Source organism: Haliotis asinina, chromosome 1 (genome assembly GCF_037392515.1).
Source record: "Haliotis asinina isolate JCU_RB_2024 chromosome 1, JCU_Hal_asi_v2, whole genome shotgun sequence".
Lineage (NCBI taxonomy): Eukaryota > Metazoa > Mollusca > Gastropoda > Lepetellida > Haliotidae > Haliotis > Haliotis asinina.
In genome coordinates, this window is record NC_090280.1 from 922,136 (window position 1) to 928,212 (window position 6,077).

The 6,077-nt window shown below is 39.8% G+C and overlaps 1 pseudogene; it reads left to right on the forward strand.

Annotated features, from left to right (window-relative positions):
* Window positions 1-768: 768 nt before the first annotated feature.
* On the forward strand, window positions 769-1,264 carry LOC137254664 (uncharacterized; annotated as a pseudogene).
* The last annotated feature ends 4,813 nt before the right edge of the window (window positions 1,265-6,077 follow it).

The following is a 6,077-nucleotide window of genomic DNA, read 5'->3' on the forward strand; positions in this document are numbered from 1 at the left end:
AGGCACAGCACTACAGGTCAGAAATAGAAGACTTAGAGAAATCTGGATCAGTATTAAGAATAAGTTGTATCCAGAGTTTGAGGCCATATTTTCACAAAAGAATACTGCGTGTTGGAGGACGTATTTCAAGAGCAAACATACCGGAAGATATGAAGCATCCTATCTTGATCCCTCGAAACAGCCCTGTGAGCACCCTGATAATGAGAGAGACACATGAGAGATCTGGACATGTTGGACGATCCCAGGTTCTAGCAGCGCTGAGAGAGCAATACTGGATAACAAGGGCAAACAGCGCTGTCCGCAACATCATCAGCAACTGTACTACATGTCGACGATACAAGATGCAGACAAGTACTCAACTGATGTCCAACTTACCAGAGAAGAGAGTCAATCCAGCTCCCCCATTTGCCTATTGTGGGGTAGATTTCTTCGGCCCACATGTCGTGAAAGAAGGGAGAAAAAGCGTCAAACGTTACGGGGTTCTTTTCACATGTTTCACCAGCAGAGCTATCCACATTGAAGTCGCCAATTCCTTGAGCACTGATTTGTTTATACAGGCCTTACGGAGATTCATTGCTCGAAGAGGACCAGTTAAACATATCCATTGTGATAATGGTACGAATTTTACAGGAGCAGCCAAAGAACTCAGACAATCTGTAAATGAGATGAGTCAGTCAAGAATACATGAATTCTTGTTGAAGCAAGACATATCCTGGAAATTCAACCCGCCTTCAGCTAGTCATATGGGTGACGTCTGGGAGAGGCTAATACGGTCCGTCCGCACTGTTTGAATTTGGAGAACGCATAGATGACGAGTCCTACAGAACACTGCTGACAGAAGTTGAAGGGATTGTCAATTCTCGCCCCTTGACAACGATGTCTGATGACCCACTTGATCTCGAACCTACATCACCGAACCATCCCCCCACCTGGAGAATTCCAGAAGAACGACGTCTACATGCGTCCACGTTGAAGACGTGTTCAACACTTAACCAATCTCTTCTGGACAAGATGGAAAAACGAATACCTCCTTGCTTTACAAAAACGACAAAAGTGGAATGCTCCAAAACGTAATTTGGAAATTGGAGATATTGTATTGTTAAAGGATGAGTCTTTACCACGAACCTACTGGTCTATGGGACGAATCGTAGAAACAGAACCTGATCAACAAGGATATGCCAGAACTGTAACGGTAAAGACACAGGGGTCTACACTTCGTAGGCCTATCCACAAGCTTGTACTTTTGCTAGCAAGCAATCAGTGAATTTAGTATGTTTTTCTGTCTGAAGTATTTAGCCTTTATTTTGTGTGTTAAACATGCTAAGTATGTTTAAGAGGCCGAATGTGTAAAGGCTAAAATCATTATTTTACAATTTTATGCTAAAATGCTCATTAAGTTCATTTATTGACAAATTTATGTTTTCATTTATTATCACAAAATAGGTTAAATTCAAAATATTTCATTTTCAAATTCATATTTCCAAATAATAACAGTGATCAAGCCACTACCTGCATAATCATAACAAAAGCACATGGCAATGTTTATAAACAGTAGGTCAGGTGACCTAATTTGCATGTCAGTCTGCCCCTGGTGGCTACGTGAGTGCATATCACCTTGCAGTCAAGAAGATCACACCATTTTGAAAAGGTTACCAAGTCCATGTGACTACACAAGATGTGAGTAAAATTTTGTCATATGTCCTATTTAATTGCTTTCAAGAATGTTTAATGTAATGAATATTTGCCATTATTGTCTTAGAAATGTTTCTGGTGTGAAATATGTCATTTGAAGTGAAATTTAGTGTAAATTTGTATGTTTTTGTTATTTTCATGACTAAGCATAAATGAAATGTGTAAAATGGTTTTGAAATGTTGTTTAAAGCCCTAAAAAAGTAAAATTATGTTAAATAAGGTTTGTTAACGTTTGCATATGAATTTTGATATTTTTTATATGATCTGTAGTACAGAGGTTTTTTGTTTGTTTTTATTGTAGTTTTTGAACCTCGCCACTCCTCGGCATGAATTGTTCAACGCTATACTGTCATTGTAAACGACTGTACAACGATGAAACGAAAATGATTAAAACCTGTGGCGCGAGTTTCAAGTCTAGTGTTCTTGCCGCTACAACATCTGCAATTGCCTTTCGATGGTATGCATATTTTTACCACAACATGAAACGTTAAAATCATCCACAAACAATGACCCATCTATTGAGTCATTTAGTCTTCAGATACTTAATATGTGGTAAAAAAAGTCAAATGTTTGTCGAAAATCAATCCCAGAAACTTGGCTTTCGTTACAACGTTAATTGGAGAGCCACCCAAGAACAGTTCGGGATCTTTATGAGGCTTATATTTCCAACAGAAATGTATACATTTGGTCTTTATCTGTGAAAATTTAAAGCCATTCTCAAGTGAGCATATATGAATTTTATTTAAACACATCTGCAATTGCCTTTCGGTGGTATGCATATTTTTACCACAACATGAAACGTTAAAATCATCCACAAACAATGACCCACCTATTGAGTCATTTAATACTTTCGAGAGACTATTGATTTTTATACTAAATACAGACAAAATACTACCTTGTGGAACTTCCTGATCCTGATTATAATGTTCAGACAGGGTTGATCCAACGCGAACTTGAAATTGTCTGCCTGCTAAGAACTGGGATATAAAATTAGGCAAACGGCCTTTCAAACCAAAGTCATGTAAGTCTCTCAAAATACCATGTTTCCATGTTGTATCATAGGCCTTTTCCAGGTCGAAAAAGATTGACACAGCATGCTGGTTATTTACAATGGAATTTTTAACGAATGATTCTAGGCGAACCAAATGATCAATAGTGCTTCTATTTTTCCGAAAACCACACTGAATGTTAGAAATAAGATGATTGGATTCTAGAAACCATACTAATCTATTATTGACCATGCGTTGCAGCTTGTTAAAGAAATTGGTCTATAGTTAGATGGATCTGTATTGTCTCGGCCAGGCTTAGGTATTGGTACAACAATGGCATGACGCCACGAAGGAGGAAAGTGTCCTGTAGTCCAAATATGATCAAAAATGTTCAAAAGTGTCTCAAGACAAGCATTGGGTAAATGTTTCAGGAGCTGTTAGTGGATATTATCTGCTCCAGTTGCCGTATCATGAACTTGCGCCATGGCAGTATTCAGTTCATGCAGCGAAAATACTTCATTATAGTCTTCACCATTTTCTGAATGAAAGTTGAGTTTCAACTTTTCTTGATAAGTTTTATAGCTCTGAAACTTCGGAAGATAATTTGAAGAAGAAGAATGACTAGCTAAATTAAAGTTTCACCCAACTTGTTTGCAATGTCAATTTTATCTGTTAACATATCATGTCCATCTTTAAGATGATGAACGTTAGAATTTCTACCTTTGCCCTTGATTCTCTGTATCATGTTCCACACCTTCGTCATTGGTGTACGTGAATTAATTTTTGACACAAAGGTCTTCCAAGACTGACGTTTACTTTGTTTAAAAGTACGCCGAGGCTTGGCATTATTTATTTTTACATTATTTAAATTATGAACCGTAGGATGTCGTCGAAAGTACTTCTCCACCTTTTTCCTGTTCCTCCTTGCCTGTTTACAATCATCAGAAAACCATGGTTTGCGGCAATAAGGTTTAGCAGAGGACTTGGGAACAGTTTCATCAGCGATATCATTCAGTGTATCCGAGAACAACTGAATAGGATCAGGAACATTTACAACAAAAATCAGATTTCAATTTTTCTGTACAAAGTGTTTGAAATAAAGGCCAGTTGGCCTTGTCAAAGTTCCACCTTGTTGCAGGTAGGTCATCAGTCGGATTTAAAGCGGAGAGAATTGTCGGGAAATGGTCATTACCACAAAGGTCATCATGGACCGACCATTCGAACTCTTTATAAATATTTGCATCTTAGAGTGATAAGTCAAGTTCAGAATACGTTCCAGTTCCAGGATGTAAATATGTGGCTGATCCATCATTAAATAGGCATAGATTATTGTTAGAAATGAAGTCTTCAAGGATTTTGCCTTTATTATTAATATTAGTACTTCCCCACAAAGGATTGTGTCCATTCAGATCACCCATAATTATAGAGGGTTTGGGAAGTTGGTCAAATAGATTCTGAAGATTGGACTGCTGAAGATCTGAGGAAGGGGAAATATACAAAGATAGCGTATATAAAGCGTAAATGTTATCTGAAGAGTAAGACGGACGGCAACAGCCTGAAGATTGTTTTAAGAGGAACTGGACTATGAATAACGCCCTGCCTCACGAGTATAGAAGCGCCGCCCGTGGCTTTTCCATCGGGAGGGGAGAATGCATGAAAAGAATTGTACCGACGCAATTCAAATCGATCTGTACTTTTCAAGTACGTCTCCTGTAGACTAAAAGCTGATGGTGCAAACTCTTGTGATAATAACTGTAATTCAGTAAAATTGTTCCTGAGGCCTCTGCAATTCCATTGTATTAATTCCATAAAAACTGCTTAGGGCGCTTCAACTGGAGATCGTGAGCGCGTAGCAGCGCTACCCCTACACCCTGTTTGTGACGGAGTTATCTCCATGTCAAGCGGTTCAAACAGATTTTGAACCACCACAGAAGGTTTTAAATGAGAAGACTCTTCTAACTGCTGAAGGGCTCTGGTCTTTCTTCTCAACTTTTTCTTATTTGCCTTGACTAACTGTTCTAAGTTTGTGAGGCTGATGATCGCTGACCATCTTGCAATGAGTGAGTGGCGTCATCAAAGGTTATTTGAGAATCCTTTATCCAAGATATTTCAGTCTGACAAGATGTTGAAACGAGGGTAGCTTTTTTGATAGAAGAGGGAACAGGTGAATAGGTGGCAGAATAGGTAGGAACTTTTGCTGGTTTTGACTGAGCCTGAATCAGTTTCTTTGCTTCGAAGTATGAGATATTATTATTGCACTTCAGTTTTAAGATTTTGTTCTCATACTCAAATTTTGGACACGTTTTCGATGATGCCATATGCTCACCACTGCAATTTGCACACTTTATCTCATTAGTACATTCAGTGTCTTCACGGTTTCCACTACAGCGTGAGCATACTGATTTACCTGTGCAAGATACCATGTCCAAACTTTTTGCCCTGTCTCTAACAATACCTCTACAGCTCTTGAGAGTTTTGTGAACAGAAACAACAACCTGGCTGTTTCCAAACTACTTTACTCAAAGCAGATTGACAGATTGTTGCCTATGTAAACATTCAATCAAAAGAGAACCATTTCGTAAACGTGTGACGCTTTTTACCTCTCCACAGATGCCTTGGATGCCCATGGAGACGGCAAAAGGATTGGTATTTAAAGGATGGCAATCAGAACTTTCAATGACCAAAAACCTTGGCCAGGAATCATTTGTGAAAGCAGGCATCTCTTCATCAGATGAAGAAGACATATGACGACGTTTGCTCGTTTAAGATGAACCAGAATGAGCGTTTTTAGCCATGGTGTATTAGTGTAATTCAACAACCCTGCCCCCCATCCGCCATGGAGTGTCAACATGGACGGTACCGCAGTGGAAACCAGACTGCAACACCAGGGTTACAGGGATGTCATACTCCAGAAAATACAGACTTGAAAAGCCATGGTATCGTAAAGAATAGGTGTCAGACTGGTTCGGCCCATGAAACTGTTCTTAAGAACACGGAATTCAGAGGTCTATATAACCAAATTGACCCATGAGCCACCGCCTGCTGGCATAGGACTCTAGGTAAGTAAATGTATGAATAATTTGTACGCTAGAATTTAAAATGACCAATACCCGAAAATGTAAGTGCAAAATGTAAGCAATTTCTATGTGCAGGGCATGGCGTGACCAGCCGATTGATTGAATCAGGCCCATTCAACCTCCCGTCCAGGTGAAGTCAGGGCCAAAGGGGTGTGTTGAGCAACAGGAACACGGTCACAGGCCCCTGTTACCCTCAACCACCAGGATCCCTTCCTCCACCGACACAGGGTCGGAACCCACGGCTAACGGGTTGGTGGACCAAATATCCCCCCCGGGTCCACTACCCGGGGTGTCGGCGACCTCTTGGCGTTACCCAGCA